The sequence below is a fragment of the Anguilla rostrata genome, chromosome 12 (genome assembly GCF_018555375.3).
Source record: "Anguilla rostrata isolate EN2019 chromosome 12, ASM1855537v3, whole genome shotgun sequence".
Lineage (NCBI taxonomy): Eukaryota > Metazoa > Chordata > Actinopteri > Anguilliformes > Anguillidae > Anguilla > Anguilla rostrata.
This window is the reverse complement of record NC_057944.1, coordinates 38,550,022-38,575,282: the sequence shown is the minus strand read 5'-3', so window position 1 is coordinate 38,575,282 and position 25,261 is coordinate 38,550,022. Positions and strand designations below refer to the sequence as shown.

At 43.9% G+C, this 25,261-nt stretch overlaps 2 long non-coding RNA genes across 2 annotated transcripts in view; both read right to left on the bottom strand.

Moving 5' to 3' along the window:
• LOC135236722 (uncharacterized) overlaps positions 1–5,984 on the bottom strand; it is a 51,370-nt gene extending 45,386 nt beyond the window's left edge. The window contains exon 1 of the long non-coding RNA XR_010324659.1: positions 5,298–5,984. This is a non-coding gene — a long non-coding RNA (uncharacterized LOC135236722). The remainder of the gene's footprint in view (positions 1–5,297) is intronic.
• Positions 5,985–21,029: 15,045 nt separating this feature from the next.
• Positions 21,030–23,858, bottom strand: LOC135236552 (uncharacterized). Its single transcript, XR_010324612.1, has 2 exons — positions 23,449–23,858; positions 21,030–22,639 (listed from the first exon to the last, which is right to left on the bottom strand). It is a non-coding gene; the product is annotated as an uncharacterized LOC135236552 (long non-coding RNA).
• Positions 23,859–25,261: the final 1,403 nt, after the last annotated feature.

Sequence of the window (25,261 nt, the reverse complement as noted above, 5' to 3'; positions counted from 1 at the left end):
ATTTAAAAAAAAAGGCATATAGGTCCACGCAACTCTGGGAGTGTGAAACATTATCTGAACTCCCTGGCCCCTTTGGACTGGAGGTCCAGTAAAATACTGCACACAGCGAGTGCTTACAGCCACATTCTTTACCCTGGAAAAAAGGCTTTACGGTTCATAAACTACACACCATATCATTTCAGAGCAGGTCTACAAACAACAAAGCTAAATATAATTCAGAATTTTACATACGGTATTTCTTTCAAAAACACGGACATTTTGACCTGTACTTTCAGATTTTCAAGTGAGACCGCAACATGGCCGCCTTGCAGGAAGAGGGGATTTCAGAGAAAGGAGGCCCGTCTCCGGGCGCCGCTCGGCCTCCGAAGCGTAGCGGCAGCCGCTAACGAACTTCATCGCGGCGGCTTTTTTGTTTTACATTACATTACATTATAGGTTCTTAGCAGACGCTCTTATCCAGAGCGACTTACAACAAGTGCATTACAAAACTTTTCTCTGAACGGCGACGGCGGCGGCGTGAAGGTGGCGGGCGGAGCGCACGAGGACGAAGCCCGTGGCAGCGCGGCGGCGGCGGCGGCAGAGCAGGCCGGGCGTGGTGTCAGACATAACGAATGGCGCCTCTCGTAATGAAGTCATGACTCGTCCTTGGTCGGCCCTAACACCCAGCATGCCGTAGTGCACCTCGCCGCAAAGTTTCAAGAGCTCAGCGGGAAAAACACACGGCGCTGTCACCACACAAACCTGGGAGTTTTACAAAACGACAGACTACAATGGGATTACGCTTCCAGTGAATCACAAATATACCAAATCCGTAATATGATGTAAATGCAGGCAACCTGTTCAGCTGTAATTTTTTCTCGTCATGCGAATTGAAAAAAATAGTTTCCCGTTCAGTGTCACATTTGGTGGTTGTTCATTTTTTAAAAAGCCTTTTCTGCAGTTATATAAATTGTTCTGGAAATTCACATGGTGCAATGTCACTTTTCTAATGTAAATTTTCTAATACCAATAGATTTTGATATTCCTTCGTTTAGCATTAATAGTGGTGACACTGTTACACTCCTGGGTCTCCATTCTGTCTGCCCCAAGGGTCCCATACGTTTAAATAATTAAATAATGTCCTGACCCAGGTTAACATTCTGACACTGGATGCATAGCAGCATGTCCGCAGTGGAAGTTACTGAGCACCAATCAGAAAACAGACCTTATCTGCCCATTTGCAGATGCATATCGATGTCAGAAATGGACATAATCTCCTGCACCGAAGAAGGTGTTCACATCCAGACGCTCGGCATAAATTACCAGACACGGCCATCCACCTCTCGGGACGGACCGTGAAATTCCTGGGCAGGAACTAATCCGGCATACCCGAGTCACAGGCGCGGTCCGGGAGCGCACAGAAGGTTCTGGAAGCACGCGTGTCCTCACGGGGAAACTACCGCTCGCAAACCGACACCTCCCCAAATTTCACAGGACGGGCAACTTCCAGAAACTCCTCTTTTCACGCAGCGTGATTCACGGGAAACGCGTTTGATAACCGGTGGCCAGACACTGCCGGCAAATCATGATTCAGGGTAGCGCAGGGCTTCATCTGGCAGCACTCAACCATGACCAATAGCATAATGCTGGCTGAAACTTTGCATAGCCAATCGTATTTCAGGACGCCCAGCCCGCAGACTGTAACTCCTCCTCTCCATATGCCCGGCAGAAAGAGCTTCTTCTGGGGCGCAGTCGACACGTCGGCAAGTGATTTATACGGTTATCCTGGTCACCGGAAGCCATTCACCACCAATGCCCTCCGAGACCAATTAACACACACCAGTGCGCTGGAGGAACTGTACACACACGCGAGCTTAAATCAGGTTCTCTGTATTCACGCAGCCCGGCGGATCAATAAGGCGATGGACCATTACTCGTGAGAGAACGAGAGCGCAGATACGTCTCATCGAACGTCTCCGTCATAACGCTGTCAATAATCACGAGTCGATGCCAGACACGCAATTAAAAACCAAACGAAGTGGCGGAACACAAATTGGACGCGTAGGCCAAAGCGGTGTCTTCGGGGGGAAGATACCGCCCCGGTAGACGCGCTTCTCGCGCTCTGAGGCCGTTGTAACCGGCGGTGAAAACGCTGACCGCTCCTCACAGAGGCACGCGAGGCCGAATCCAGAGAGAATCTCCGCAGCGAGCACCCGGTCATCATCGCCGGAGGTTATCGGACGCTCGGAGAGAGCTTGTCTTCAGAGCCCCGGGTGCGCTGCCTATATCCTTCCCCTGCTGACGGACCGCTGTATTGATTTTCCAACCTGTCACCGCTAGACAGTACCGCTGCAAGGCACCGTCAGTGGAGATAATGACTTTTGGCCAACTTCCCAAACTTGAATTCTGGAGATTCCAAGGAGATGTTGCCAAATGGGATAGAAAATAAAAAGTTTTTTTTTATTTTTATTTTTGTTGATTGACAGAACACACTAACAAGCATAGTTGTGTAACCCTGGTATCTTAGCTAGTTGTTGCAGTGGAATACAGGGACACAGGCTGGGATTAGAACATCCACTACAGATTGTGACATCACCCCTGAACAACCAATGACGATTGCGATTAGTTCCCTCGGTTGGAGACCATGGTTTGATTCTTTCAGCAAACTTGCCTGTTAGTTTGTCCACAATAACTTTTCAATATTAATGTGCATTTTGAATAAACAAGTCTCTGACATTTATAATTGCTGATTTACTGCATCATTTATTTTGGATGAAATGTTAAACTGAGGTCCTGACTGTAGCCAATAAAGGTCCCCTTTTAAAAAAAAAAAAAAAGAAGGTCTTGGAAAGTAGAAATAAAATTTTAAATAAAAAAATTCCAACATGCAAGAACACGTGAGCGGTTTGACTACAAGACGCTGAACTAGATCTCAGTGTAGGGAAAAGTGAGAGCAGGTGTCTAGATTCAGGCACACACACAGTGCCAGCTGTCATTAGCAACGCTGAGAAGCAGACAAGCCCCTGTATCTGCTACAAAGGCCACGCGAAGGTGACTAACGGAAGGCAGCAGACGTAACAGGATAGAGAATTTATGCAAATCACGCACCGTCTCCCCTGCCTCTGGGGAATTCCTAAAACTCCGCTGTGAACTTTCGAGAAGTTTAGCATTTTTCAGTTCGTCCAGGAAACCAGCAGAGCGGCGTGAAATTGAGCAAAACAGACAAGACAGAAGAACAGATGAAGAAAAAACAAGCAGAAAATCGTCCAGACCCACGGCGCACCTGTACAAAGTGTCCTGAGTAAAACTTGGCTAACTATATAGCTAGCTAGCCATGGCATGTCCTCACCTCTGTAACGTTATTTGTTGTCCTCCGTATGTCCATACATCTGTATCGGTGGTACGCGCTAACTAGGTTAACTAAAGTAGGCAAAACGCTAACATGTTAGGGTTAGCCAAAGTAACGATAAAGCAGTGCTTAAAAATGTTGTGCCGTTCAAAGTGGTGATTTTGGTAGATGCACCTGCGTCCTACTAAACGAAGCACCACCTGCGCATGCTTCCTACCAAATGTACCAATGGTCCATGAGTGAGTGAGTGAGTGAGAGACCACAATTTGCCACGCATAGCCCACGGCAGCAGGCAGTCCTGCGGGCCGTGGGAAAAAGGATGATCTGACCATGGTCTTCTGCTGAAGACGTCTCGCCAAGGTGTCTGCACATGCTCAGTGCGGAGACAGCCTCTCCCCAAAGCGCTTGCAGCTGGAGCTTGGAGTCTCCTGAACGCGTGATTCAAAGACAGGGGATGGCCGTAAAAAAAAACAAACAACGGAAAACGTGCTTTTCATAAGGAGCCACGAACGACCAGCGGAGCACAGTAAAAATGTGCACCTTCAAGTTCAACTCCAGCGGACTTTATACAAGCACAGGGCTCGCATGCAATCTATCAGGAAAATGTACTCCACTGGAGTTCATTTAACGCTGAAGAATTTTCCTGTGTAGTCCCCAAGATGTGTAAATATTTCACAGTAGAATTCACTGAATTATAAATGAGCTGCGCGGCGCATAAGTTAGGGAATCCACTGGCACCCCACTTCATCCCTATGGTGGATTTTTGCTGTGAACAATCATATAGCCTAGGCCAGATGCATTATAGGAATATCGCAATCCCGATTACTTTCCAATCTGTTCTTTTTCTAACTGATCATTAGGGAATCTTTTTTTCAAATTGGGTATCGATTTCAGTTTTCTCTTTCCAATTTGGTGAATGTGGCTATGTTGGAGAAATTTTACTGGGTACAAAAGAACAGTTAAGTCTAAACTGAAATGCGAGAAAAGAAAAAAAGAGGGAAAAAAAACCTCTTATACGATTTTATTGGTTCTGGCTATAGAGCACCACAGAAAAGTTAAAGAAAAAGAAACAACCGAAATAGTGTAAAACAAGAAGCTGAAGTAAAGGATAAAGAAGAATACGTTGAAGGCTTTAATGTAATAAACAAACAAACGAGTGAGTGCGTGCGTTCATATCGGGGAGAGTAAAAAATGCTTTCGTGCTTGTGACTGCTTCCTCCTCACCGGAAGATCAATAATTGGAGAGAACTGCAGGGCAGAAATGAAATGGGAACAGTAGGGGAGAAACTTCTGTTAGGCTGCGATCAATACATTTAGCTGCAGAGCTGTACTGCCGGATGACATCAAACAAAGTACTGTAGCGCCGCGCATGTCCCCCACGCAATGCAAATAGCTCACATCCAAAACCCCTGATAATGGAGCTGTCTGTATTAAAGAGGACGGAGGATTGACTGTGTCTATGTGTGCACGCATGTGTGTGTGTTACATCGGGTATATTTCTGCCTGCGTGGTTTTGTGTGCAGGCAGGTTATATACTGACATGGAGCATCCAGAAGACAGGGCCAAGTATTTCCAAATACCAAAAAGTTGCTATGTGGCTTAATAGCTATCATAAAAGGCAAACTGATTAAAAATGCTTATTTGCACAATTTATGTATTGCCATGAAACCTGTGGCAAACCTCGCCAAACAGCACTAGCCCATATAAAATGACTTCAACATTGCTTCTGAAAGAGAATGTTCAGTGAAAGCGTTCAGGTATGGCAAGGGGAGATGACAACATCAAAAAAGTCCACCAAATTCTCAGTAAAACATTGGAAACCCTCTAATGCCTGGACAACAACCACAGCTAACACCAGCCTCAATACACGATTCGCACGCACGCCGAATAATAAAGAAAAACAGTAATCATATCGCAAATGGCACGTAATCTGGCTGATTATGACTGATGGCAAAAAAATGATTCTTACCATATGATGCTCTTGAGGGAGTTTAACCCAGAGGAAATCAATTAGCATAATCCATTAAATGGCTCGTGCACCGCCGGGGCTTTTAGCATTGGGCCTGGGACTCGACTGCTCCGGGTGGACGGCACCACACTGATCTCTAGCGGTAGTAGCACTAACGTTAATGGCTTTACCATTGCCGTTGTGGTCCTAGATCGCTGTTAGCCAATGACACGTGGGCTTGATTAGTTGGAAAACCAAAACCAGCATCGATCCTGTCTGGTTAAGGAACACTGGCAGGGGCTGGTGCTGCGGAATCTCTTTCCTCCGTTTTCGTAAAGAAAGCACCAAACAATGATTGTTTTCATTTCCATTCGTTCATTCATTCGTTCCACAAACCAAGTGCCAGCTAACATACTGCACACCCCATGTGCCCATGTGTATGGCAAGCCGTCAATGTTGTGAATGATTGCGCCAAACAATAGGACAATTTAAAATACTGGGATGTTTAACGATATTGCTGCCAGCAATGCTCGCCATACCAAAATGACGCCCATGTTTAGGGAACAACGACTCAAATGTAATCTACTGACATTATAATAACATAGCAACGATAGCTTTCTTCATCAATGATGAATATTCAGAACAGTAGGCTAAACGACGCGGGATCGTTTTCTCCATACGTGCCGATGACGGGGTTAGGATTTGCCACTTGAGTGTTACAGTTTGTAGTCCTTAAACCAGGAAGTAATCCCGCTTTTATGAACCATGGGTTCCCCTAGTCAGATTCCAATACATTTTTCCTATAGGGATTTCGTTTTTTGCGAAAATAAGATATGTGGTAAACGTAAGCCTACGAGAGTTTCACGTTTTGTTGTACGAGATAAATTACACCAATTAATATCTCAACCGTTACGTCATCACCGTAACACTCTATTCCAACGCTAAAGGAACACACCCATTTAGAGACAAAATGCGATTGGTTACTTTTGCTATCACTTCAAAATGTCGCTCCAATCCAACTATATAGGCCTATGCATGAATGACAAGCTATACCGATCATTTGAAGCAACCAACTCAAGTAATAAAAGGGAAGTTGTTTTGCAAATGTGCTAGGTATTGAATTTTCTCATTGTGGAATTTTTTTTCCCCAAAACCAGACCACCGTTTTATTAACCACCAAGTCATTATTCAGCAGGGTAAACATGAGAATGCGTCATTCTCCCCGAGTCATTTACGGATCTGTGAACACAAAGGTTTTCCGTTTCTTTAATTACACATCTTTTAGAGAATCCATAAAGCTTGACCCTGTATCCATCCACCGACGCCAGTCTGTCACAACATGCCCATTTTGAAAGTAGTTTTTAAAATTAATGTCTTTTAAAAAGCTTGTCATTATAGTCGAGCCCTACAGTATGCTGAACAGAAATGTAGACATTCTCCACAAACACTGTGATACAGAGGTGTGCTGGAACTGTTATAAATATTTTAGATATAATTCCTCTTTCACCATAACTAACACAGCCACGAGAACTCAGATCACCCGCTAGAGCTGGTGCTAAGCAGTTACAGCATATCCATCATTACCAAAATATTGTTCAGATATTGCATAGATTTTAGATGTTTTTAATGAACTTTAAAGATGCTTCAGATCAGTCTAATTTTGTGAGCTAGAGCCAAAATATTGGACATGCACATGCACACACACACTCACACACACACACATACACACACACACACCATGTATCATGGCGTAAGTCGTTGTCTTTCAGTGCTGTCAAATAGCAAGGCTTCAGGCAAACAGAAAATAGTCTGAATTTGGAACTTGGCAGTGGACATGTCATTGCGAACAGTGCTGTGCTGTCACTGAGCAGTTTGCATCGTTATGCTGGAAACAGCTCTGCACTCTGGCATAACATATGCGCTTACAGTCATATTCAGTGCAATTACTCTGTACCCAATCTGATAGGCTGAGCAAAAAAACATCTGATTTTCCCTTCGCATCGAACCGTCATTCAACTACGCAGGTCAGCGAAACAGCTGTGACACTGGCTATCGATATCCATCTATCATTCCTAAGTGTGGGCTGACCTAATCAAGTGCTCTGGGCCAAAAGTAATTATTTCCGTCTCAACGTAGCTCTGATCAACACGGTGGACAGGACCAGCACAGCATGCTCTGATGTGTACGGCACGCAGAAATAGCCTGAATAAATGAGCCAGCTTACCAATGAAACACAACATAAAATGCACAACATGGAAAATGTACAACACATAAAATTCACAACATCGAAAACGTGCAACACATAAAATTCACATCGAAAACGCGCAACATAGAAAATGCACAACATGGAAAACACAAAATTGAAAATAGAAAATGCACCCCCCCCCCCCCTTACAAAGGAGTCCTGATGTGAGGTGGTGTTGAGCTGAGTCATCTGATAGCCATACCGCTAAATCAACGTCATTGCTAAGTTTCAGTTTATATGCCGCTGGCTGACCACCCCGCAGCGTGAGAACACTTCTGAGTCCCAGTTAAGAGTTAAAATTATGCAAAACAGCACTTATTTGCTTGTGCTGGAAAAATTGAAGCACTTTATCCCTAAGATTTTTACACAAAACAGCAGGTGGCATTTTCTCGGGCATTTTTATAGCTCTGGTGCATGCACCGTACAAAGCCCACACCACTTCTGTTCATTTTTCAATTTATATGAACTGCTAATGCACCATTACATTACATTACAGCAATGTAGCAGATGCTGTCATCCAGAGCGACTTAAACAACTTTTTTTTACATAGCATTTACACTGCACCACTTGGATATATACTGAAGCAATGCAGGTTAAGTATCTTGCCAAATGGTACAACGGCAGTGTCCAACCCGGGAATCGAATCCATGACCTTTAGGGCTGTCGACGGGGCATATAAAAGTGGTTATGTCACGTAGAAACAATTTACGACGTAGTGATACTAATTTTGTTATATTATTTCTAAGTAATGGATTGTGTGTGGAGTAATACTGTTTACGAACATGCTGTTTGATTAGCTGTCACTGCATCAGATTTACAATCACAACCAATCGGCATCCAGGATTGAAACAATCCATTTTTATAGTAATTATTGAATTCTGTTGGCAAACCGAAGAGCAACACAGACTGGTGCTGTCTATAAATTGAATTATTGAATAGTTTTACTTTTCAGTAATACGAGGCACAGCTGTGATTCGACTAATAAAAGCTAACAAAAGATTTCTCTGTAATATCGGCAACAGAACGTAAAATCCCCGCCTTAGAAGCTGTCACAGTTTGTGCTGGTTTCTGATTGGGATGCAACCAAAGCCAAATCTCCATTAGCGAAGATGTCGAGCGTTTACCACGCCTCATCAGCACCCTGGCCCGTCACTGCGGCTTAGTATTTGTGAACTGTCATAAGCCTCTGATTTATGCTGATGTAATTAGCTCATGAATAATTAACGAGCCCCCGCATGCACTTCATGCAAATCCTGCACAATTAGATTGACAAATGCATGGCAACTGTTGTCATGGCAATATAGGAGACGCTAGCTGATACAGGACTGATACAACGCAGGGATCTGACTGGTTCTCCGCAAAGGGAAACACACAATTTATTAAAACATTGGTTGAGATGATCTTTCATTAATTATGGGATTTATTCTCACTTCATATATGCAGACATCACTTTGTTAATGTTATGACGATGCGGCACACTTGAAAGAGAAAATCTCATTTATCAATATTGATGGCAGAAGTACTCAATCATACCAAAAAAATGAAATCATATTCATATTTTTATGCACCTTGTTTCGCCCACGGAGCATTTCATATTTTAAACAGAGCTGCATTAATGCGCCTGGAATCCTATTACATTTTAAGTTAGTGATAAATATGACATTGCTTGCTTTTTGCGCTCACAGCTATAACAGCACATGTAGCCTATATTGCTTAATTTCATTTTCTTCTGGGGAAAATGTTTCTCCTAAAAGTTTCTCTTTGCTGTGCTGTTACATAATCTTCGGGAGAACAATATATTTTGATAAAGCACATTTAAAATGAACAGTATCAGCACTGAGAGGAATCATAATTATATACAAAGAGTACATGATAGAAGAGGTCATCTTGCAAAACAAAAAGAATTACTAATACATTTTTCATAACTTGCTGTCTCCCCGCTTCTGTTGTGAACTTTTTATTTCATTCTCAGTGTGTCATCTCATGTATAACGTCTATTTATTGGATAAAATTATTTGAAAAAAACATTGTGTTTATTGATATCAGTTAGATCAATTAGGTGATTAGATATCAAGTTCAATTTGTATGTTTGCACACACACACACACACACACACACACACAACTGTAACAATTAACATAGTAATCGGATCAAATAATATACCAATATATTCATACAATATATAATACTACAAACGTGGCTTAAATATTAACTGTACTTAGAACTTCAGGATGTAAACAGATGCCTCAGTGGCGGTTTCCATTTAATCTCAAACATGCAGAAAACCTTCATCTTATCTTTGTCACTTTCGACATTCAGAGTCACCCAGCAGAGCACACTATTGGTGATGTGAGCTGAAATTTTCTGAATGAAGGATAAGAGTTCTCAGATTGTGTTTGGGATGATAAGGTGGAAGGTATCGCACTTTTATATAATTTTTACAGACTGAGACTTTCATTTTTCTGTGCTATTCAGTCATGAAGCACCACACTATAATGAATAATGAACTTTTGCAATGAAGAATAGGATCCATTACAAAAAACTGCAACCCTGTGAGATATCGTGGAATTCAACAAATTTCGCAGTTTAAGTGCTTTCTATGAATGTAATGTTAGGACTACCACGTTTCAGTCATTGACGACCTCTAATGATGACATAAATAATCATTAGAGACTGATTAGAACCGCCCTTAGAATCTGCCGAGCCGATTGTTAAATATTTGTATTCCATAATTGGAGCTTTGGAGACATTCTGTCAAATTCTGATTCTAGTGGTCCCAGGAGATCCCTGTTCTATCAAAATCTATCAAAATCAACTCTAATTCATCGTAGTGATAATTTAATTAGTAACGTTATTGTTTGAGGTGAAAGTAACGAAAGAGCATTGTGACTCAAAGGAAGCCAAGGTTTTCCTGCCTAATAGCGTATGAGTTTGAGCTACTGTTAAGAGGTTCATCTACAATGTTTGAATAATTTAGCACATTTTTAAAATGATCTAATCTTGATAAAAAAATATGATTGCAGAACACAGTCACCAAACTTTCCCCAAGAGTCAGGGAGGAGGGATGTACAAATGCGATGGACCCCAGGAAGATTGTAAAACATTTCAAATTTTCTGTATATGTGCAAGAAATTGAAAAGAAATTAATAAATAAGCAGCCCACACTGTGTATAAAACTATACGTCTAGTTCCTGTGGCATTATGTGTGCAGTGCTTTTAACAGACAATCATGATTGTATTCAGCTAAATTTTGGGTTGGCAGATAGCTAAATAATTAGCAGTTTGTGGGAGACGTTAGGAGAACAGACATTGTTTCTTTTTTTTTAATCACCATGTTACTAGGCAGCCATGGAGAGAAAAGCTTCCAAGATACTCAACAAAAGAAACTTTCAGTGAGTGAATTCTCTGCAGCAGAAAAGTTATGGCACAGCAGACCTGGGTCAAAAACGTATTTGTTTCGGATTCACATACTTTTCTGTGCTCTATTGATCTTGCCTGGTGTAACTGAGCCTGCCAATATGACCAGAAGGTGGGGTTTGCACTTTTTGAGAGTATTTAATTGGTTCCAATACGCCAGACAAGATCAGTAAAGCGTAGAGAAGTATTTGAATTCAAAACAAATACGTGTTTTGATCCAAGTCTGTGGCACAAACTAGTGGTGGTGTGGAGTGATTATTATCTTGGGGATGTTGGACAGGGAGAAAATGGTCTTGTCGGAGACCACGGTCTTGACCACCAAAGAGCAAGACCCAGACCAAGACTGTATGGGTTGTAGACCAAGATCCCAGACCAAGACCACGTTTATGTGATATCGAGCCCAAGACCACAAGATGTAGAATCCATCTCTGTAATGTGTATCTAGAGACCAAAACCTGAGAAGTGTTACAAGTCCAAGGAACTGAGTGAAAAATCTCAAAAATAATATTTTAATGACCCTTTTGAATGTATCGTAGCGGGATTTCACACTATAGACTAAGGCAAACAGGCCAAATGGCAGCGAGATTAGGTAATGATGGAGAGAAAAAAGTTGCTTCATTAAAAAAAAAAAAAAAAAAAAACTGGGAAAGAAGAAATAAATTAGAAAAAAAAATGTAAGGAGGAAGAGGAATAAATTAGATCACACCCAGGCTGGCGTGGGTCTAAGCGAGGCGCTCATCGCGTCCAATTCATCTGCTGTTCTGAGAGAGAACCAAGCCACACCGCCATATCATACAAGCGATCACAAAGCCGTATAATCTGATCTGTAGCGCGTCGCTGGAGATGTCACAGCACTTTCCTTTGCCACTGCACTGTCTCTATTCCGTAAGGCACGCAGCTCCTTTCATGTTCAGTCATAATTCTCATTTCCTTTTTTCGCTCCCAATTAAAAATAAATTTGTATTTAATAATGCATTTTTTTTTTCCCCATTGCCAAAGGAAGTGATTATCAACCGATCCATATCACCCAGCTCAGTTACGGGGACAAGCTAGATCTCTTAATAAATGAATAAACAAACAAGCAAACAAACAAACAAACAAATTAATTCATTCAAAAAAGCACTTCCAAAATGTATAGGGAACCATCACATAATCTACTGTGGGGGGGGATTTCATTATCAGGGTATTTATAAACTCAGTTTGCCATCCACTTCATCCTGTGCATCACAATATTTTAACTGTACAAATCAGCAGATACTGCTATACTTCCTGAAGCTAATTATACTGCCTGATCAATAAAGTCTGTTCAGCATACTTTTCTGACTGAGCTGGAACAATCTTTGTGTGGCCTCTCATTCAGTAATTGCATTAAATATATCAACAGTTGAGAGGCTTAGACTAAGGGTAAGTCATAATTATATGTAATGGAAGTGTAATTTTAAAGGCAATTACTTTTCCCATTTTACCTAGGGTAACTGCTATTGAAAGTATTTCAAAAATAAATAGATAAATAGCCTGAACATGTTAATTGAAAAAAAATACAAAAAATAAAAATAAAAAACACACATTTAAAAAGGTATTTGCCCTCGTTTGGATGTCCAGGGCTGTGTGAAAGCTGCAGTCTGAGGGAGATGGCTGGAGGAAAGGCGGGTAATTGTGGCTTTGAGGGCCTAGCCAGCGGCCATTTTAATGAGCCGCTCGCTCTGCACTGCCAGCGGCAGGCGGCTCTGTCGTCTGATCTCCTGTTCCACAGTTCAAAACGCTTCACGTGATCTCAGTCCTTAACACCTGGCTCCCGACAAGTGTGGTATTCTTGCTTTCCCAGAAAATTAATTAGCGCTCGGGACTGGTGGCAAGCACATGGCACTTGTATTTGAATGATTTTAAACTGCCATAAATTTTTTTTTTAAATGCTGTTTAAGAGAAAAAAATATTCTAAAACAAAATGAGTGCAGACTATGTGTATGTGTAACCTCAAATTAAAACTGACAGTATGCACATTAACCTCCTATTCATTGTTATATATATACATACACAATGAATAGGGGGTTAAAGTGTAGATTGTCAGCTTTAATTTGAGGGTGTTTACATCAATACCAGGTGGTTTGTGAAGGAATTACAGCCCACACTCATACATATAGACACAGACACCTGGGAGGCATCTACATATGTTCAGTGTATGGTAATGATACATACAAATCCATCATGACTAAATGCACACAGTAACTTTGTCAGATGTGAATAAACACAATATGTTTGCCACACATGGTATGTTTTACATATAATGGCATGTATAGAGAGAGAGAGAAACATTTGCCAACTACCCCCAACTACTTCAGGGGAAGAAATTCTTGCTTCCATATTTGCAAAACATGGGTGTCCATATTCATCAACGTCACATGCTCATCCAAACCACACTTTTCTGCTCAGGGTCTTTTTTTGTCACAGGATTTTGAGTTCCAGTACTGTGCAGGGAAGTGACTGAGCAATAAAACATCCAGATGAAGGAAATCAGTTCTTATCTGGTGTTTATTTCTAACAACAAAAAAAAAAACAGTTAAACTTGCCCTGAGTCCTGGCATCATATGAGGTTCTCTTTTAGAGACGGAAGCTAAACTCTTGCATGGGTGGCTAAGGAACTGGGGCATGCACATGGCCACATACTGAGCATCATCAGGTGAGCATGCCTGCGTGCGAGACTGCTGCTGTCCAAGGTCCTGTAGGCCATCCTGTCTGCAGGTAGGAACAGGTACAGCTGCTGTCCAAGGTCCTGTAGGCCATCCTGTCTGCAGGTAGGAACAGGTACAGCTGCTGTCCACGGTCCTGTAGGCCATCCTGTCTGTAGGTAGGAACAGGTACAGCTGCTGTCCACGGTCCTGTAGGCCATCCTGTCTGTAGGTAGGAACAGGTACAGCTGCTGTCCACGGTCCTGTAGGCCATCCTGTCTGCAGGTAGGAACAGGTACAGCTGCTGTCCAAGGTCCTGTAGACCTCCTGTCTGTGGGTAGGAACAGGTACAGCTGCTGTCCACGGTCCTGTAGGCCATCCTGTCTGCAGGTAGGAACAGGTACAGCTGCTGTCCAAGGTCCTGTAGGCCATCCTGTCTGTAGGTAGGAACAGGTACAGCTGCTTTCCACGGTCCTGTAGGCCATCCTGTCTGTAGGTAGGAACAGGTACAGCTGCTTTCCACGGTCCTGTAGGCCATCCTGTCTGTAGGTAGGAACAGGTACAGCTGATGTCCGAGGTCCTGTAGACCTCCTGTCTGTGGGTAGGAACAGGTACAGCTGCTGTCCACGGTCCTGTAGACCTCCTGTCTGTGGGTAGGAACAGGTACAGCTGACAGCAGCCAAATAGGAGGATTAGCCCTTTTGCTATCTCTTCTCCCACCCCTCCCAGCATCACAACCTCACTCTAAGCCACTCGTGTCACATTTGTTAATAGGCTTAAACATATCACTTCTCAGGTATGAGCGCTGAATCTAAAATTAAGCGAATTCTGAAGGGTTACACTGACAACATTTTCATGGATTTGGTCCCTGGGGAACAGGGTGAGGGATACTGGAGTATCTCTCATCTGAGATCAGAAAATCTCCCCTGGAATATGGAAGCAGCAGCAGGAATGGTACTTGCTTACCTGTGGCTGCTGGCGACTGACAGATCCTTTAGTCAGTTAGTGAGGGTGTTGGGGAGGCGAGTTCATCTTTCAATGCATACTAAGTTCGGATCCAGTTCCGGCACATTCTGTTAGGCGTAATGCACCGGAGACATCAATGTGACAAGAATACGGCTTTAACTGAGATGTCGCATTAGACTTGCGAGAAGCGAAATAACATTGAGCAGGTTTTATTTTCTCTTGGGAGTTTCGTATCCTAGGCAATAACTTTTTTTTATCCGCAATTCACTCCCTTCACTGCAATTTTACCCTCGCTTTGCAATGCCCGCCCGTGCACAGCTGCATTTTTAGTGAAGGCGGTGGCCAAGCAGATGCTCTTCTCGCAAAGCACGAGATGCTGCCAGCTGCCTGGTTACAACACCACAGCCCACAAGCCAACTTCGCACAGACGTGAGTCACAGGAGGAAGCACAACGGGCAGCTCTAGCCAGCCGACTGTGGACCACCTGATCGACCAGCAGGGGTCACCAGAGAGCAACGAGACACGGATCCCGGTTGGCTGACCCCTCGCTGACCCCTGGACGAAGCTCCTGCCAGTTAAACAGCGCCCTGCAGGGCCAATCAGCAGCAGCGGTGCCTGGCAGAGCCCGTAGCTTCATTTCGACACGCCTCCGGATCTCTAAAGCCGTGCCGTAAAGCGAGCCGACTGCAGACTGTGGGCAGGGGGGGGACGAACAATCTGTGCTTTAATTACAAACAAACGGCCGTATTTCCTACAACAAAGACACGCGACAAGGACTATCGATCGAGGAACACGACTCCAGCGGAAGCCATTGCCCGACTGCCTCGGCCGGGAGCCCGAGCGGCTGGAGAAAGCACGCAGTCTGCACCGCGGTTATAAAGCATCAGGGGCTCCTCACGCTGCCGCAGACTAATTCCTGTCCTGCGTATCCGTATTGCATGTCAGCGGGATGTGGAAACCCGAATAAGTCCGGCCTGTGTAACTGCCTAAAAACTGAAATGGGAGAGGACTCAGACAGCCAAAATAAAACAGGCGCATTAAATATTACAGAAAGTCAATAGCATCGACCCGCACCAATCTGATATATATTAATGTCTAATTATCGTGCCGTGTGATTGGCTGGCTCGTGCTGCCCTGTCTCTCTGTGGCAGAAGGGCCTAATGCACTGAAAACCGTGTCCATTTGAGAGATCACATGCACAATATCCTCAAATTAATGCATTCCTTGGGGATGCTTGGAGGCTTGTCCTTTTAAGGCGCTGTTCCTGTGTGTGGATGGGTCCCATGGTGTGGTATCTGTTAGGGCACTGTTCCTGTGTGTGGATGGGTCCCATGGTCTGGTATCTGTTGAGGCTCTGTTCCAGTGTGTTGATGGGTCCCACGGTCTGGTATCTGTTAAGGCTCTGTTCCTGTGCGTGGATGGGCCCCATGGTCTGGTATCTGTTGAGGCTCTGTTCCAGTGTGTGGATGGGCCCCATGGTCTGGTATCTGTTAAGGCTCTGTTCCAGTGTGTGGATGGGCCCCATGGTCTGGTATCTGTTAAGGCTCTGTTCCATGGTGGATGGGCCCCATGGTCTTATCTGTTAGGCTCTGTTCCTGTGTGGATGGGCCCCATGGTCTGGTATCTGTTAAGGCTCTGTTCCTGTGCGTGGATGGGCCCCATGGTCTGGTATCTGTTAAGGCTCTGTTCCAGTGTGTGGATGGGCCCCATGGTCTAGAATCGAACCTGGACCTCTGTTTGTGGAGTCACATACTGTCATAGCATTGCTGAGCATTGCCTGGGGGTGACAGTACTCACTGAAGCTGCACATGTAGTCTTCCTCCAGCTTGCGTCTTTGCGATCTCATCTTGGGGAGCGCTGTATGAAAACAAGCACTGGATCTTTCAGAAGCTTTTCCGTGCTCTCTCGCATTAGCAGGGCAGATTACAGAAGAAGCGAGAAGACCTGCTGAGTTTTACTGAGCTTTCAAAATCGAGGGGGAAAAGGGGGGAGGGAACATAAAATTTCCAGTATTCCTCAATCGTTCACTTACTCCTGTACACCCCGAGCATGTAATGGCGTCTAACTGCACAATTTACTCAATGGGGCCACTCCTGTTATTCAGGAACGCCTCCACTGTGCGGCTGGTGCTGTGTGAATGTTCTTTGAATGCGGTGCTCAGGGGATTCGCTTTTCCTTTCTTCCCATGAGGCCTTGCTGTGTTTATTCGGGGGAAATGGAGAGACTGCGGTGTGTTTGTATGGTGGGTGGGTGGGTGAGGGGTGGGGGGGGGGCGGGTGGGGAAGCAATGTTGTTATTTTCGGATTGCGACTGCACAATTTGAGCACGCTTTCTAAAATGCATCCAATCTAGTAAATCATCATTCAAAAAATTGTGAAAGTTAATTTCATGGTGAGGGAGAAAAAATGAACTACTGTTCTGTGAATCGTGGCCAGATTAAAGATTGTGTAATATATATATTTTTAAAAAGCAGTTTCTCTTACCAAAATGATGCATCTTAAAAATGGTGAAAATAGCAATATTTCTACGTGACTCAAATCACTAACAAAATATATTGAACTGCAAAATAAATCACTTTCACCTGCAAGAAACTCTGTGTTATTATCAGGAGCAGGGAATCTTTGTAAGAGGCGGGTGCATCAATCTTACTGTACAAATGTAGAGGTTTCACAAACAGCGAAATGAAAATAAAACACTGTGTGTTCAAATCACAAAAATATTGTGAATTATTGACAATTCAGACTCAATCAGACAATCAGATCCAACTAATAAAATAAAAAAAAAAAATAAAAAAAAACTGTAGTCCATTGACATTGTATGTTATTTATTTATTTCGAAATGAGCAAACTTCTACGTTCCCTTTCTAAACTGCCTGCATTCATAATATACCGCTCTGACATTTACTGGACATATACGGGAGACGCAGAGGTGTTTATTAATAAGTTAGGAGAGACATTATTTACTACCAGTCACATTAATAATGTTTTCACACGTCTTTGCCTTGTAAACCACTCTGGACACGCACGTCAGCTAAATGGCAGTGATGTCATTTCATGTCACAGGGCTTAAATGCCTGTTCCGGTAGGAAACCTTGACAAAGACGAAAACAGCATGTGTCAGGTTTGTGTAGACTCATTGACTTCATTTGTGGAAAGCGTGCAACAGCGATCAGAATTAGAATCAATCCCAAATTGAATCTGATGGATGATGTTGCTTTAGAAAAAAAAACAGACGTTTTTTTTTTGTTTGCAAAATTCCGAGAAAACCTGACATCATCATATCATCTAAATAGGGTGAAAAGGCATTCCTAGTTCCATGTGGTCATATCTGTGAGTGTGTAATAAATGTGGCTATTATAGTACTGAAGACAATTTTGCTAGTATAAAAAAATGCATGTGTTTTTCAGTCACTGTGACCAAACTAGTATCCTGGCTGGGTCACATGACTTCCCGGCACCACATCAAAGCCATAAATTCAACGGTGGAGGAAGAAAAGATTTTCAGATTTCTTTTTTTTTTTTATTTCAAAAGATTTTTGAGTTTTGTCAGGAGAACACGGAGAGAGGCGTAGGTGGAAAAGAGCGAAGGGTACATTTCACACAAGGGGAACGAGGAAGCGTTTATTTTGCAGAGAGCAGCTTTCCCGGTCTGTGCTGCAGAGGCAGGGATCCTCGGGGCGTGGTGCGGTGCGGCAGGCTTCGGCCTGTGGGCAAACGGTGGCCGCGGACGCGGCTGCAGCGCCGGCTCTGCTCGTTAGGCTTCACCGTCTCATTACGTCCTCCGGTCGCCAGCGTTTGGGATAATCGCTGGCGCCAGTGTGAGCCGTGTGTGTGTGTGTGTGTGTGTGTGTGTGTGTGTCTGGGCCACTGTTTGGATTTTAGGTGCCATTTCTGGTTTTTTTTTCTTTTTTTTTGTTTTGTTTTTTTATGGGATCCAGTCCCGTTTCCCTGGTAGAGGCTGGGCGTGGTGCCTGTTCTCTGATCTCTGCGCTTTACACACCATGTGTCTCTCCCCCAGCGCTTCACACAGAGCCTTCCAGAACGTTCCCTGCCTGGCAGACAGACACTCCGACACACAGCTGTCAATCTCACAGCACACATATATGTGTAGATAATTATATATATAAGAACACTGTGACACACAGCTGTCAATCTCACAGCACACATATATGTGTAGATAATTATATATATAAGAACACTCTGACGCACAGCTGTCAATCTCACAGCACACATATATGTGTAGATAAATATATATAAGAACACTCAGACACACAGCTGTCAATCTCACAGCACACATACATGTGTAGATAAATATATATAAGAACACTCTGACGCACAGCTGTCAATCTCACAGCGCACATATATGTGTAGATAAATATATATAAGAACACTCTGACGCACAGCTGTCAATCTCACAGCGCACATATATGTGTAGATAAATATATATAAGAACACTTTGATGCACAGCTGTCAATCTCACAGCGCACATATATGTGTAGATAAATATATATAAGAACACTCTGACGCACAGCTGTCAATCTCACAGCGCACATATATGTGTAGATAAATATATATAAGAACACTCTGACACACAGCTGTCAATCTCACAGCGCACATATATGCGTAGATAAATATACATAAGAACACACTGACGCACAGCTTTCAATCTCACAGCGTACATATATGCGTAGATAAATATACATAAGAACACACTGACGCACAGCTTTCAATCTCACAGCGCACATATATGTGTAGATAAATATATATAAGAACACTCAGACGCACAGCTGTCAATCTCACAGCGCACATATATGTGTAGATAAATATATATAAGAACACTCTGACGCACAGCTGTCAATCTCATACTGCTTACATACATGCATACACACATCCATATATAACCAGAAAATGGGCAGGAGATTGTGGGGACTGAGCAGCCGTGGACAGGGGCATGGGGATGGCTCGATGGTTAACCCGCCAGATTTCGGGAGCCGATTTTAGTGTGAATTTCACAGGGATGATAAGGTCAGCTCTGCCCTGCTCTTTTTTTAACGGTGGCGTGAGGATCTTTAATGACCGCGGTGAGTCCCGCGTGGGGGGGGGGGGGGGGGGCTTCACTGTGACCCACACGGACGGGCGACGGACGAGGCCCAAGGGACCCATCAAAGAAAGTTTAAACCCTCAGGGTCCCATCAATCATCCCTCAGACCTGTAAAAACTCCTAGGCCCTCAGAAGCCGGATGTTTGTTCAGAAAAGGCTAAAGGTCAGCATTATGCCATTGTTGCCAGGGCAACCTCACCCATTAGAAACTGTTACTGCTAGGTGGGAATGAACCGCATTTATACAGTCACGGTTTATCAGAAATGCGTCTGATTTGAATCGGTTTTGAAACAAAAAATTGCTTTTTAATGAAGCACATAGACACACATGGAAACTGATTTTTTCAAATGTGAGTTAAGCACCACATTCACAGGAGCCAGCTCCAGTTCTCTGGAAAGACCCATGTTTTCATATGAGGTTCATATGTGTCAGGCTGTTTGTGGCATATGTGGCTTTTTAATCAAAGGAGAGTCAATCAGCCAGTTATGTACTCAAGCTGTACCACAAAAAACAAGAATTTTGATGTTACAAGATTATCAGATTTATATTGCATTCATACTGCATTTCATTTTTGTTAAAATATATTTCATGCACACAAATCTAAAAATATGCAACACAATTACACACTATAGTAACTCACAACTTAATAACTAATAATATGTAATGAAATATAGTGAACATTTATTTTACATGCATTATTCATGCTTTACATCACCCCCTTGGTGAACACATTTTGCGAACTCTCTTTTACTTTTACTGTAGATACACAGCTCATGCATATATGAATGGAAGCTAATATGTGCCTGTTGTGTATTTTTAAGTGAATACTGCATTTTGCGCTGCATTTTAATTGGGCTCATTGTTCTGTAATGGGTGAGCGTGGCGAGGGGACCACGAGCGGTGAGCGGTGAGCGGGGGGCGGTGGGCGGTGAACGGGGGGCGGGGGGCAGGGGGTGGTGGGCAGGGGGCGGGGGGGGCGGTGGGCAGTGTGCGGTAGGCTCTTTGGAGAGCGGGGGTGTGAGGACAAGGTGAAGCTCTCCGTGTCTCCACAGGGCTGGCAGAGCCAGGCTCCGGGCCCTCAGAGAGCCTCTGCTCTGCAGCTCCATCAGCTCCATCTGAATATATTCAGCAGCCCTCTGCTTCTCATCAGCTGCGAAGGCATTGGGGGGGGGGGGGGGCGGAATGTTCCGGCTGATTGCCGAAACTGGGATTAAAAAAAAGGGGCCTATCAAATTGAACACGGGGCAGGGAAAGGAGCCTTTCAAATTGAACACGCAACAAGTAACTAATCCCAGCTGCTTGGGGATAAGTCCAAATTGAGAGAAAGTTGGAAACTGAGAAGAAGAGGAGAGAGGAATGGGCAAGGTCACATACATATTCTTTATTTTTTTAGCTGAAAAGCAATTCAAGTGAGGGAATTCATTTTTAAGAATAATTTAAGGGAACTGGGTTAAATCTTTCTCCCTCCTGATGAATGTGTGTTTGTGAGGAAGCCAGTTGTTACTGCCGTTTAGAATGCAGAATCATCAGCAGATGCTTTTATCCAAAGCGACTTACAGACGTACATTTCACGCAGTAAACAAGCACCACCTTCCCTGTGCTTCCCCCACGAGATAAGGAGAGAATGGTGAGACAGAGTGACAGGTAGTATTTTGACAGACAGATACTCAGTAGGCCATAACTAGTTAATGGAAGTTAAGCAGTTAACAGATCTGACTGCGACTTTTATGGAATAATAATATTTAAATGTTTGTATACAAGCTACGTGTACAGTATGTCTCAGAGAGGTGTGTGTCTGTATGGGGGAGGGGAGAATGCGGGGGGGGGGGTCTGGGCAGGGGGCTCGGTTTGTTCGTGTTGTAATATTACATCCCGGTGGAATATTATACGTGGTGTGGTATTTCTTATGAAAACCGCTGAGGTCAGGATCGTGTTGGGGAGCAGGAGGACGGTTGCAGCGGCGTCCGGCGGCCCGTTAGATTCGGCGGTAATGTGATTGCGCGGAGTCGCTGCTCGTAATCTGCAGACGGAATGCGTTTCACCCGCCACCTCCCCCCCCCCCCGCCCCGTCATCTCCGCTGTTGTTTTTGATATCGCAGTCCGCTCCACTTTAATATCCCCAGATTGATGCCTGCGCTCTTCTCTGCCGCTATTGCTTTTCCATTCCACTGCAGCACAAAGCCGGTGGTCTTAAAAACTATCAGGAGGGGTGCGTAAGGGTTTTATTTTTTTTTTTTCGTGATTGTGTTTGCTGCAGTTTCTACCAGCGTATGTTACTCCAGGGGTGTGTTTCCCAACCTGGGGGGGGGGGCAGGCACAGTGTCTCCCCCCCCCCCACAGGTGATTAAGTCACTGATCAGCTAAAGGTTTCCTTGATTCCAAATCTGAACTAGTTGCAAGGGAGGCACTAAAACCAGCAGACATTTTGGCTCTCCAAGACTGGATATAGATATGTCTGTGCTAAAAAAAATGCATTATGGGTAGTTGTCCAATGTAGGACAGCTTGGTTAAACTGAGTGGGTGCACAAGCACCAAAACGTCTAGCAGTAAAAAAATGAGAGGAGAACATGGCCGTTTTTTAGACTATGGAAACCCATGGATCAAGGTCCCGGGGACCGGCGGGGAGGACCCGCGGGGGGGGGGGGGGGATCCGCGGGGGGGATCCGCGGGGGCGGCTGGCTTTCGGTTTTAGCCATAACATCCGCAGCCATTTCAGTCCCGGGGACACAGGTGGGGTGAGTCACCTGTGTAATTAGGGGCTTAATTGCTCAGTCAAACGTTGAGTGTCGATGAGCACCTATACAGCAGAGCCACCCAACCCTGCTCCTGCAGGTGACGGCGTCCTGCAGGTCTCCATTCCAACTCTAATTTACCTCTGCTAATTAGCCCCTGACTCTACTGATTGGCAGCTCGATTGAATGAGGTCTGCTTAGTTAGGGTTTGAGGGAAAACCTACAGGACAGTAGATCTCCTGAAATAGGGCAGGGGGAACACACACACACACACACACACACACATGCACACACACGCACACGCACTTTGTTATTATAGGCAGATTTTCCCCCCGTTTTTTGAAAAAGGCTTCTCATTATCAGTGCCACAAAGTAAGCGTAGTTTTGTTGAGCGTACATAATACCCATTTTTCTTAACATCTGGATCATCTTTTCAAGTCCATTTCGCAATTACAACATAAAACAGTCAAATTATGCACAGAGCACACCCATTATTAACATCCCAAAGTAATTATTTTTTCTCCCGTTTTCACTCAAGGAAATTGCAGGCAACTGAAGAAAAGCTAAAAATAAAAGCACAGCTGGTTTTGCATAGAGGTACATACAGTATCCACAGAGCAACTGCAAGGCAGGAGGGGTCTTGGCCTGGTATGAGCCTGCAGTGTGTACCTTAAGTTACATCCTCCATCATGTCAGACATCTCTAATTATGCATATCATAATTTCAAAATTATTGTAATTGTAATTCATTCACAATATTATTCTCAAATATAAATTGATTCCCTGTAGGAAAGGTGTAAGAGTGCTTGGGCTCAGTATCAGTGAACCTGTGTTTAAGTCAGCTGACCCTTGTTCCAGGAGGGTAATGCTCCAACTACTATGTACTGTACTGTTCCTCCCTTCTCTCAGATCCTCTCCAGCTAATGGACTGTGCCTTTAAAAACAAACTTCGGGCGCTCGGGATAGATCAGTAAATCGCACTTTAAACAGCCTTCAATCTCACAAAAGAAAACACGGCAGGAACGTCGCGGCATTGCCGTTAAATGTACCTTGAAATTGCGTTGTGTCCTTTTGTGAGGGAACGAGCGTAGATCAGCGACCGCGATGACAGGCTAGCAGGTATGTTAGTCAGGCAATGAACCCAGGTTAGATACGGTCGCGCCTGTACATCTGTAATGGAGGGCAGCGTGAGCCGCAACGTATGCTTTAGAAAAAGGATCCTCTTCGCTTGCTGACCGGAGACTTGGCTGAAATGATTGACGCGCTAAGCGAAAAAAAAGCGTAAGTTCCTGGACTCAGCTGAGACCGATAAGCAGTCGGATTTTCGACTGTTGTGCTAAGATGTCCGTGGGAATGTGATTGGCTGTTGTCTTAACCGAAGGACTACGCTCAATCAAGCTGGGCGCGACTTGCCCTGAGGAACACGCTCTGAAATTAACCAGCCAAAGCAATGCGGGAATTCCCCCCTGGATCACAGAGAGCAAATTATATCACTCAAATGTGTATTTGTACAGACGAAAGTAAACACAAAGGTTCGACGGAATTAATTAGGCTGATTGACCTCTCATTTCTGTAATTGCTCTTAATGAGTGTACTTGCAGCAGTATGCTTTAGAGCACTCGTTGAATCGTAATACAGTACCAGCCCTACGAGGGCCCATTAGAGATTAACAGTGTATTTTACAATTGAATAACACCCTTTATTAGGACTTAATGTTCAATTACTAAGAGCCTTATACACATGACCTAATAACGCATTACTGAGCTTAATTTAATTATCATTAGGTCCCAAACCATAGTTAATTGATATTAAATGATGTGAACACAGCCATGATTATGACATTATAACCTGGATTTATGGGCACCTGAAATCTGCTCAGATGGACATTCTGAATGTCTACAGTGAGTGAAAACCTGGAGTCACTGGGATGGTTATTTGTGGTTTGATGATACCCGTATATTATGAATCAACATCCAATCATGTGAATAACAACAACAGCAACAATAACAATAATAATAATAATAATAATAATAATAATAATATCAACAACTGAATTAAGAACTCTGATTTCTTTCTTAGTGATAACCTGAGAAATGCAAGTAATTGTGTAGCCAATCAGCACCTCCTCCCCCACCCCCCAGACTGCCCTGCTCCTCAGTCTTTATCGCGTGTTAAAACAGCCCCCCCCCCCCCAAAAAAACTGTCCTGTTCCTCAGCCTTTATTGTGGGTTAAAACAGCGCCCCCCCATAACCCCCCGCCTCAGGCCGCAGAGTGCTCAGATGCTGATTAACGCTCCCGTCCTCCTCTCTCTCGCTCTCTCTCTCTCTCCCTCTCCCTCTTCCTCTCTCTCTCTCTCTCTCTCTCTCTCTCTCTCTCTGACCTTCAGCCCAGTCCTAGCTGACAGCCGTGTTGCACTGGCAATAAGAATGCAATTCAAGCAGAAAATAAGTCAATACCAGGCCATTAGTGAAATACAGGGGATTGCGCTATGTGCATTTTTAAAGTAATTGCATTTCAGATGTAATCCCTGGCATTTTTTTCCTCTTCATCTCCTATGATTATTGAGTCGATTTTTCTGTTTTCTTCGGCAAAGGTCAGCCGGTAGCGATGAAGTGCTGAAGTAGTTTTATAACATCACATTCGTATGTCCTTGCACTTCAGGCTTCAGTCTTTTCACCCCTGTCAGTAAGCAGAGTGCATATACTTTCCTTTGGGGAAAAAAAAAAGTATTTGTGGCAGTGCTCACTTGTAGCACCTACACAGAGTGAAGACACACCTCTTCACATTGCACAATGGCTCTCCTTACCCCCTTCAAAGAACCTTTTTAAATGATGATATAGATGTGTAAAGATGGGTTATTT